Source organism: Aotus nancymaae, unplaced genomic scaffold, assembly GCF_030222135.1.
Source record: "Aotus nancymaae isolate 86718 unplaced genomic scaffold, 86718_ANA_hifiasm-v0.15.2.pri h1tg000028l, whole genome shotgun sequence".
Taxonomy (NCBI): Eukaryota; Metazoa; Chordata; class Mammalia; order Primates; family Aotidae; genus Aotus; species Aotus nancymaae.
Genome location: NW_026988441.1, coordinates 38,177,924 through 38,189,294, shown reverse-complemented (window position 1 = coordinate 38,189,294; position 11,371 = coordinate 38,177,924).

The window sequence follows — 11,371 nt, the reverse complement described above, 5'->3', positions numbered from 1 at the left end:
GGCTGCGAATTGACAGAAGAATCTGATACATGTGCAGATGGGGACTTGGTGGCTTTGAATGGAGCTGCATCTACCAGGAGCCCCCTTCTGGTCTCTTCCAAGAGCTGCACCCTGGCTTCATGGTCTTTGCTTGACACCTGGAACATCCCAGTAGCTGCATCCACGGTGACACAGGTTGCTCGTGGTAAACAGCGAGTGTCAGATGTAGGGATCAAAGACACGCCTTCAGACCTCACTCCATACTGGAAACCCTGACAGGAGCCTTGGATGAGGCTGTTCATGGCTGCAGATGACACATCATGGAACTACAAGCCTTCAGATCCGCCTGGCCACACCTGTTGTCTGCTGTAGCTGTGTCACTTGGTACTGTCAACAACCACTGCATGTTGCTGACATTCTGTCAAATGTGTGTCATTTATTTTTTTAATTTTTATTCATTTATTTATTTATTTTGAGGCGGAGTCTTGCTCTGTTGCCAGGCTGGAGTGCAGTGGTGCGATCTTAGCTCACTGCAACCTTTGCCTCATGGATTCAAGCAATTCTCCTGTCTCAGCTTCCCAAGTAGCTGGGACTACAGGCACCTGCCACCACGCCCAGCTAATTTTTGTATTTTTAGTAAAGATGGGGTTTCACCATGTTGGCTAGGATGGTCTCAATCTCTTGACCTTGTGATCTGCCGGCCTCAGCCTCCCAAAGTGCTGGGATTACAGGCGTGAGCCACCGCGCCCGGCCAAATGTGTGTCATTTAAAGACCATAAGACATAATAAAAATTAATTCATTAAAACTTATTGTATTTTATTTTTTAAACTGAGATAGGGTCTCTCTCTGTTGCCCAGGGTGGAGTGCAGTGGTGCAATCACAGCTCACTGCAACCTCAAACTCCTGGGCTCTAATAATCTTCCCGCCTCAGCCTCCCAAGTGTAGCTGGGACTACAGGTGCATGTCACTACACCTCGCTAATTTTCAAATTTTTAGGAGAGACAAGGTCTCTCTATGTTGCTCTGGCTGGCCTTAAACTCTTGACCTCAAGCAATCCCCCCTCCTGGCCTCCCAAAGTGCTGGAACTGGCATGTATCAACTGCATGAGTAAGAGCCAATTGCATGCATCTCTTCCCAGTTTCACATTCAGTTGTATCACATCAGTACCTTGAAATCAGCCACAGTGGGAGTGTTTACACCACAGGAATTGGCAAACACTGCAAATCAGTGCCCTATGCCACTCAAGAGCCAGTTATTAAATATTTATCAGAATATAACTGCTTTAAAGAATCATTTAAAATTCTCAACAATATAAAGGGGCATTTTATTACTAAACCCTTTGGGATGGTCCCACCAAAATCCCCCACACAGTAATTTTAGAAGACTCTAAATGTACTTAGATTTGCTAAAATTCTCAAATGCATTTTTTTTTAGAGACAGAATCACACTCTATTGCCTAGGCTAGAATGCAGTGGTGTGATCACAGCTCACTGTAGCCTTGAATTCCTGGGCTCAAGCAATTCTCCTACTTCAGCCTCCTGAGTAGCTGGGACTGCGGGTGTGTACCACCATGCAGGGGCCAATTCCTGTGGTGTAAATACTCCCACTGTGGCTGATTTCAAGGTATTGATGTGATACAACTGAATGCAAAACTGAGAAGAGATGCATGCAATTGGCTCCTACTCATGCAGTTGATACATGCCAGTTCCAGCACATCAGGACTTCCAGCTGCCCCAGATATGCCCTGTCTGAACTTCTGACCTACAAAAACCATGAGAGATGATAAGTGATTATCATTGTTTTAAGCTGCTAAGTTTTGGAGTGATTTCTTGCATGCCAATAGATACCATAGCTATGAAATATCCCTTTCTCTTTCTTTTTCACAGCTTTATAGTATTCCATTTCACGGCTGGAATACTATGACCATTCCATTTCATACCTGGAATACTATACAGCTGTGAAAAAGAATGAGAAAGGGATATATTGTAGCTATGTTATCTATAAGGGATATTTTATAGCTATGTTATCTCATTCTTTTTCACAGTTGTATAGTATTCCAGCTGTGAAACAGAATACTACACAGCTGTGAAAAAGAATGAGAAAGGGACATATTCCTATTATAGCAATTTAACCTCACCCAGTGGTGAGAGTTCATTATGTAACCATATCGGACCAATCCGGTTGAACTTTTATGTAACAAAGTTGTGAGTTGTCTTTCAGTTGTCATGGACCCCAGGTTGCAAATTACATAATCAGAATATGTCCAGAAGAGCTAAAAAGTCAACCACAGGTGGAACCTAAGTGCTTAGACCAAGGAGCAGAACTGAATTAAGAAATGGAGGACACCACATGGCAGTGATGCAGCATCCAATCAGCTCAATCCCTGGCATCACACCATTGCAAGAGCCAATCACACACCATGCCTCATTGCCCTGTGACTACAAAACCTGTCCCAATTTCCACTTCAAAGGGACAGACTTGAGTGTTTCCTCCCGTTTTCTTGCCAGTTGACTCACATTAAACCTTTTTCACTGCAAAAACATGGTGCTTTGCTGGTTGATGCTCCATCGCATACAGCAAATGGATCCAGTTTGGTTTGGTAAGAGTTACATATAAGGCTTTGACTCTGTATCTCATGTTATTGGAGCTTTTAAAATTTATTATTCTTTGTTCTGAAGACAGAGTCTTGCTCTGTTGCCCAGGCTGGAGTGCAGTGGTGCAATTGAACCTCACAGCAACCTCGATCACCTGGGCTGAAGTGATCCTCTTGTCTTCTTTTTTTTTTTTTTTTTTTTTTTGAGACAGAGTCTCATACTACCACCGAGGCTGGAGTGCAGGGGCACGATCTCAGATCACTGCAACCTCTGCTTCCCAGTTTCAAATGATTCTCCTGCCTCAGTCTCCTAAGTAGCTAGGATTACAGGCACCCGCCACCATGCCCAGCTAATTTTTTTGCATTTTTAGTAGAGAAGGGTTTCACCATGTTGGCTAGGCTGGTCTTAAACTCTTGACCTTGGGATTCGCCCGCCTCAGCCTCTCAAAGTGCCTGTCTCTTGCCTGTCTCTTGAGTAGCTGGAACTATAGCCATGTGCCATAAAAATAAAAAATAAAAAATAGCCATGCTGGGCTATTTTTTAAAAATTTTTTGTAGAGATGGGCTCTCACTATGTTCCCCAGTCTGGTCTTGAACTCCTGGCCTCAAGCAATCTTCCTACCTTGGCCTCCCAAAGCACTGGAATTATAAGTATGAGCCACTGAGTCCCACCTCTTTGATTTTTGAACCATGTGAATGTTTTGCCTATTGAAAAAAAATAAAGGCATAAATAGAACAGGTCTCAAACTGCACAGAGGATGAGAGAAATTGCAACTTTCACACCCTGCTGGTGGGAATGCAAAATGGTACAGCCACTGTGCAAAAGTCTGACAGTTCCTCAGGAAATTTAAACACAGAACTCCCACGTGACATAGCAATTCCACTCTTCTGTTGCAACCCAAACTAACTGAAGACTGGTACTCAGATGAGTGTACCTGAGTCTTCATAGCAGCATGATTCACGACAGCCAAAAGGCAGCAACGACCCAAGTCTGTCCGCCGACAGATGAATGGATAGCCACAATGTGATCTCTTCATGCAATGGAATATTACTCAGCCATGAAAAGGAATGAAGGCCTGGCATGTGCTACAATGTGGCTGAAGCTTGAGAACATTATGTGGATTGAAAGAAGCCAGACATAAAAGACCACATATTATTTGACTCCATTTATAGGAAACGTCCAGATTGGGCAAATCCCTGGTGACAGAAAGTGGATTAGTAGTTGCCAGAGGCTGAGAGGAGGGAGGAATGGGCAGTGGCTACTTCATGGGTATCATATATTCCTTTGGGGTGATAAAAATGCTTTGGAAGCCAGGTGAGGTGGCTCACGCCTGTAATCCCAGCACTCTGGGAAGCCGAGGCAGGCAGATCACTTGAGGTCAAGAGTTTGAGACCAGCCTGACCAACGTGGTGAAACCCTGTGTCTACTAAAAACATAAAAATTAGCTGGGTGTGGTGGCGCACACCAGTAATCCCAGCCACTTAGTAGGCTGAGGCAGGAGAATCACTTCAACCTGGGAGGTGGAGGTTGTAGTGAGCTGAAATTGTGCCACTACACTCCAGCCTGGGTGATATGAGACTCTGTATTAAAAAAAAAAAAGAAAGAAAGAAAGAAAGAAAAAGAAAATAGAAAATGCTTTGGAACTACTTATAGGAGGTGGTTGCACAACACTGTGAATACACTAAATGCCATTGAACTATTTCCTTTTAAAATAGCTCATGGCTCATTTTATGACATGTAAATTTTACCTTAATTTAAAAAAAATGGATCGCACAAAAGTAGGACTCGTAAGAAGCTGCCACTTGTTGGCTTGTCTTTTGATACTCAGTGCCTGTCTTTTGAGATAACCGGGGCCACAGTTTCCACCTCTGGCCAGGGCTGGGAGCGGGAGGAGGTCTAGTTTAGCTGAACGGGTTGACCAGCAGTGCCAGGACAGGCAGCCACCCTTACTCCCTGAGGTTACAACTTGGGTCAGATCACAAAACTCCTCCCCACCAGGACTCTGAAGGTTAGAGGTAGGGTTACAGTTGCATTTAATGCCAGCCGCAATTGCAAGCCCCATGTGATGAGCGTGCATCCTATTGCAATGACTTCATCAACTCCAATTAACTCCAATTTGCAGTTCACACAGAGGAGTTTGTGATCATAGCAATGCAGAGAATAGAATTCATGATAAAGCAGTAGTCAGCTCTACTTTTAGCTGGTTCCTCATTCATAAGCAGGCATAGATCAGATATGTTCTTTTTTTTTTTTTTTTTGAGTTGCAGTCTTGCTCTTTCAGGCAGGATAAAGTGTAGTGGCATGAACTTGGCTCACTGCAACCTCTGCCTCCTGAGTTCAAGCGATTCTCCTACCTCAGCCTCCCAAGTAGCTTGGATTATAGGCACTACCACGCCCAGCTAATTTTTGTATTTTTAGTAGAAATGGGGTTTCACCACATTGGTCAGGCTGGTCTTGAGCTCCTGACCTCAAGTGATCCTCCTGCCTCAGCCTCCCAAAGTGCTCGGGTGACAGGCATGAACTATCACGCCTGGCCAGAGGTGTTATTTTAACAGTTTCTCAACCTTGGTACTATTGACATTGGGGTCAGATAATTCACTGCGGTAGGGAACTTTCCTGTGCTTTGCGGGACACAGAGCAGCATACCCGGCCCTAGAGGCTGGTAGAACTTTCCCTATCGTGACAACTAAAAATATAGTCTCCAGAGGCTGGGCGTGGTGGCTCACACCTGTAATCCCAGCACTTTGGGGGGCCAAGGCAGGAAGAGCATTCGAGGCCAGGAGTTCAAGATTAGCCTCAGCAACATAGTGAGACCCCATCTCTACAAAAAAAAATTAAAATATTAGCTGGGCATGATGGTGCACACCTGTAGCCCCAGCCACTCAAGAGGCTAAGGCAGGAGGATCATCTGAGCCTGGAAGGTCAAGGCTACAGTGTGCCATGATTGTGCCACTGCACTCCCGTCTAGGCAACAGAGGTAGAGTTTGTCTCAAAAACCAACCAATCAACCAATCTCCAGACATTGCCTACCGTCCCCTAGGAGACCAAATTACCTCCAGCTGAGAACAACGGGCCAGGCGCAGTGGCTCACACCTATAATCCTAGCACTTTGGGAGGCTGAGGCAGGTGGACTGCTTGAGCTCAGAAGTTTAAGACCAGCCTGGCCAACATGCTGAAACCCTGTCCTACAAAAAAATACAAAAATTAGGATTGGGTGCAGTAGCTCATGCCTGTAATCCCAGCACTTTGGGAGATGAAGTGGGCAGATCTCTTGAGGTCAGGAGTTAGAGACCAGCCTGGCCAACATGGTGAAACCCTGTCTCTACTGAAAATACAAAAATTAGCCAGGCATGGTGGCTAATGCCTGTAACCCCAGCACTTTGGGAAGCCCAGGCAGTAAATTGCTTGAAATCAGGAGTCTGAGACCAGCTTGAGCAACATGGTAAAACCTCATCTCTATAAAAAAATACAAAAAATATCCAGGTATGGTGGCATGTGCCTGCAGTCCTGGCTACTAGGAAGGCTGAGGTGGGAGGCTGGCTTGAGCCCGGGTGGTGGAGGCTGTAGTGAGCTGAGATTGTGCCACCGCACTCCAGTATGGGTGACAGAGCCAAACTCTGTCTCAAAAATAAATAAATAAAAATTTTAAAAACCCTACAAATAGAACTATTACATACTGTTATGAATTTAACTGTGCTCCATGCCACCGAAGATATATTGGAGTCCTAACCCCTAATATCTCAGAATGTAACCTTATTCAGACAGAGAGTTGTTGCAGATAGAATTGGGTCAGATGAGGTCATACTGGAGTAGGCTGTGCCACTAATCCAATAGAACGGGCATCCTTATAAGAAGAGGAAAATTTGGGCCGGGCATGGTGGCTGACACCTGTAATCCCAGCACTTTGGGAGGCTGTGGTGGGCGGATCACTTGAGGTGAGGAGTTTGAGACCACCCTAGCTAACATGGCAAAACCCCGTCTCCACTAAAAATACCGGGCATGGTGGTGGGCACCTGTAGTTCCCAGCTACTTGGGAAGCTGAGGCAGGAGAATGACTTGAACCCGGGAGGTGGAGGTTGCAGTGAGCTGAAATCACGCCACTGCACTCCAGCCTGGGTGACAGAGTGAGACTCCATCTCAAAAAAAAAGGAAAATTTGAACACAAAACATAGAGAAGATGGCCATGTGAATATGGAGGCAGAGATTACAGTGATCCTATCACCCACCACAGAACACCTGGGGCTACCAGACGCTGGAAGAGTCAGGGAGGACCCTCCCCCCTAGAGGCTTCACAGGGAATATGGCTCTGCCCACACCTTAATCTTCAACTCCAGAACTGTGAGATAATTTCTAGGGGTTTAAGCTCTCCAGATGGTTACTTTGTAACAGCCCCAGGGAACTAACACACTTACCCTGGCAACATTATTTCTTTTTGACTTAATGTGTCTTGGCTCTCTGTGAAAGTAGACACAAATCTCTTACATTATTTGTTTACACTGCACTAAGCTATCATCTATTCATCCTGCCCCCTGTGGATGAAGAGGTGGCTTCTGATCCTTTTCCTATTCACAAAGTTGCAATCGGCATGTTTCTCTGTAAATCTCTGCCCTCTCTGCCTGTAATCTCAGTGCTTTGGGAGGACTGCTTGAGGCCAGGAGTTCTAGACCAAAGACCCCATCTCTACAAAAGAATTACAAATACAAAAAATTAGCTGGGCATGGTGGCGCGTGCCTGTAATCCCAGCTACTCAGGAGGCTGAGGCAGGAGAATTGCCTGAACCTAGGAGGCGGAGGTTGCAGTGAGCCGAGATCGCGCCATTGCACTCCAGCCTGGGTAACAAGAGCGAAACTCCGTCTCAAAAAAAAAAAAAAAAAAAAAAAAAGAATTACAAATTAGCCAGGCATGGTGGCACACGTCTGTAGTCCCAGATACTTGGGAGGCTGAGGTGGGAGCATTGCTTGAGTCCAAGAGTTTGCGGTTACAGGCCAGGCGCGGTGGCTCACGCCTGTAATCCCAGCATTTTGAGAGGCTGAGGTGGGTAGATCGCCTGTGGTCAGGAGTTTGAGATCAGCCTGGCCAACATGGTGAAACCCTGTCTCTAAAAAAATACAAAAACTAGCCGGGTGTGGTGGCTCACGCCTGTAATCCCAGCACTCTGGGGGGTCAAGGAGGGTGGATCACTTGAGGTCAGGAGTTTGAGACCAGCCTGGCCAACATGGTGAAAACCCGTCTCTAGTGAAAAAAATACAAAAATTAGCCGGGTGTGGTGGCACACACTTGTAATCCCAGCTACTTGGGAGGCTGAGGCAGGAGAATTGCTTGAACTCAGGAGGTGGAGGTTGCAGTGAGCCAAGATCGTGCCACTGCACTCCAGCCTGGGCAAAAAGAGCAAAACTCTATCCCAAAAAAAAAAAAAAAAAAAGAAAGAAAGAAAAAAGAAAATCCCTAGAATTTTAAAATATCCTTTGGTGCTTCCAGAAATGTATTCTAGAGAAAAGCTCTGAGTAGACACACACAGTGAACATTATTATAGCACTGTGTATAATCACCCACACTCACAACTGGAAGTATCACAAACCACATCTTCTACTGGAGAACTGATTAAGAATAAATTATGGTCTGCCCATTTCATAGCGTATTAAAATAGCTATTTAAAAAGACAGTGCAGTTCGTACATGCTGATATTGAAAGATCTCCTAAATATAGGATCATTAAATGAACAAACTGTAGTAAGCTGCAGACAGTTATGGAAGGTATGTTCACATTTTTAAAAAGGGAGTATGGATGTAAATGCCTGCAGGTGGGTACCGTCACTCACACCTATAATCCTGGTGACTTGGGAGGCCAAGGCAGGAGGATAGCTTGAGTCCAAGAGCTTGACATCAGCTTGGGCAACATAGTGAGACCCCCATCTCTAAAACGCGTGCACGCACACACACAAACACACATGCACACACGTACTCAAATCAATACATCAATTCCTGATAATATATAACAAGAAAAGAACATCCAAGAAATGGAAACTGTGTTTGTGTCTGAGGCCTTAGAATTAGGATTGGGGGAGAGAGGATTTTCTTATTTCTCCCACTGTCCTTCTAGCCTCCTTTGGATTTAAATACATATATACATATATATACACATACATATGGATACCTACACATATACACACACACACATATATATGGCTAGGTGCGGTGGCTCACACCTGTAATCCCAGCACTTTGGAAGGCTGAGGTGGGTGGATCAAGAGGTCAGGAGATTGAAACCATCCTGGCCAACACGGTGAAACGTCATCTCTACTAAAAATACAAAATATTAGCTGGGCGTGGTGGCGCACGCCTGTAGTCCCAGCTACTCGGGAGGCCGAGGCAGGAGAATCACTTGAACCCATGAGGTGGAGATTGCAGTGAGCCGAGATAACACCACTGCGCTCCAGCCTGGGTGACAGAGCGAGAAAAAAGAAAGAAAAGAAAGGAAGGAAGGAAGACAGAAGAGGGGTGTTGAAATTCCTCCCTGACGAATCCACTGAATATGTGAATATATTTTATTATTATTATTATTATCTTTGAGACACAGTCTCACTCCCAGGCTGGAATGCAGTGGCTCCATCTCTGCTCACTACAGCCTCCGTCTCCTGGATTCAAGCGATTCTCTGGCCTCACCTCCCCTGAGTAGCTGATATTACAGGCGCGTGCCACCACACTTAGCTAAGTTTTTTTATTTTTAGTAGAGATGGGGTTTCACCATGTTGACCAGGCTGGTCTTGAACTCCTGACCTTAAGTGATCCACCTGCCTCGGCCTCTCAAAGTGCTGGGATTACAGGCGTGAGCCACCGCACCTGGCTCTTTTTTACTTTCAATATGGCAAAATACACGTGACACTAAACTTACTACCTTAACCATTTCTAATTGTACAGCTGTAAATTTTAGGCAATTTTGAGTCATTAAAATTTTAATTTAAATAATCACATAGGTTTGTGGCTACAATACTGGACAGGGCCAATTTCCAATTTTTTTTCCTGAGTTAGTGAGTCATCATCACCTTTTTTTTTTTTTTTTTTTTGACAGAGTCGTGCTCTGTCACCCAGGCTGGAGTGCAGTGGTGCGATCTCAGCTCACTGCAACCTCCACCTGCTGGGTTCAAGCAATTCTCCTGCCTCAGCCTCCCGAGTAGCTGGGACTACAGGCACGCACCACCGTGCTCGGCTAATTTTTTATCTGTTTAGTAGAGACAGGGTTTCACCATGTTGACCAGGATGGTCTCGATCTCTTGACTTCGTGACCCACCCGCCTCGGCCTCCCAAAGTGCTGGGATTACAGGCGTGAGCCACCATGCCTGACCCAATTACTCACTCTTTTATCAACTGGACTTTGAGACTTAGAAATAATGGTTTTGTTTTTGCTGCTGTATTCCAGCGAGGGGTGTAATATTTGATTAAATTACGTTTCTAGGGCTGGGTGTGGTGGTTCACACCTGTAATCCCAGCACTTTGGGAGGCCGAGGTGGGTGGATCACTGAGACAGGAGTTTGAGGCCAGTCTGACCAACATGGTGAAACCCTGTCTCTGCTAAAAATAAAAAAAATTAGCCGGGCATAGTGGTGGGTGCCTGTACTCCCAGATACTTGGGAGGCTGAGGCAGGAGAATGGCTTGAATCCAGGAGGCAGAGATTGCAGGGAACCGTGATGGCGCCACTGTGAATGATTACGACCACCCTAAATCCAAGGTGGTGTCATCTCAAGCTCCTTCACAAAATCCACCAGCAAAGATGCAACAACAAAAAATGATGTTGTTAGAAGCACAACTGGCACAAACAGGTTCGGGAACGCACAGCTTGGGCTCAGTGAGCACACGACGAGGAAGCAGCTTCCTCTCAGGGGGCCAAAGTGGGCCAAAGCTATTCACTCATTTTACCCTTAAACGCCCTTGCATGTAAATCATTCACTAGAGTCACATATTTAATATTATTTACAGAGATTGTTTTAAAGGTAAAATGTACAGGCAGCGGACTACATATGCTTTGGCCAGTGAAACGTAAGAAGTGAATGATGTGTGTCATTCAGGGGGAGAAGATGTGAGAGCCAGTGTATAATTCACCATTGTCCGTTGTCCTGTCATAAAAATGGTGGAGCAAATGTCAAGAAGTATCCCCCTCTCTCCCCATGACACGCCTGTGACACAGTGACACACAGGACACTGCAGGAGCAGATGCCTTAGCACAGGCCAGGGAGAGCAACGGTGCTGAGGTGGCCCTCGGACTTGAGGGCCCACTTGGAAATGCATCAAAAATCAGATGGGGCTGGGCGTGATAGCTCACGCCTATAATCCCAGCACTTTGGGAGGCTGAGGCAAGTGGATCACTTGAGGTCAGGAGTTTGAGACCAGCCTGGACTACATGGTGAAACCCTGTCTCTACTAAAAATACAAAAATACAAAAATTAGCTGGATGTGGTGGTGGGTGCCTGTAGTCCCAGCTACTCGGGAGGTTGAGGCAGGAGAATGGCTTGAACCCAGGTGTAGGTTGCAGTGAGCCAAGATCACATCACTGCACTCCAGCCTGGGCAACAGAGTGAGACTTCATCTCAAAAAAAATTATAATCATAATAATAATAATAAGATGGGGCCGGGTGTGGTGGCTCATGCCTATAATCCCAGTACTTTGAGAAACTGAGGCAGGAGGATTGTTTGAGCCTAGGAGTTTGAGATCAGCCTCGGAAACACAGTAAAACCCCATCTCTACAAAACATTAAAAAATAAATTAGCTAGGCATGGTGCTCTCGATTATTTGGGAGGCTGA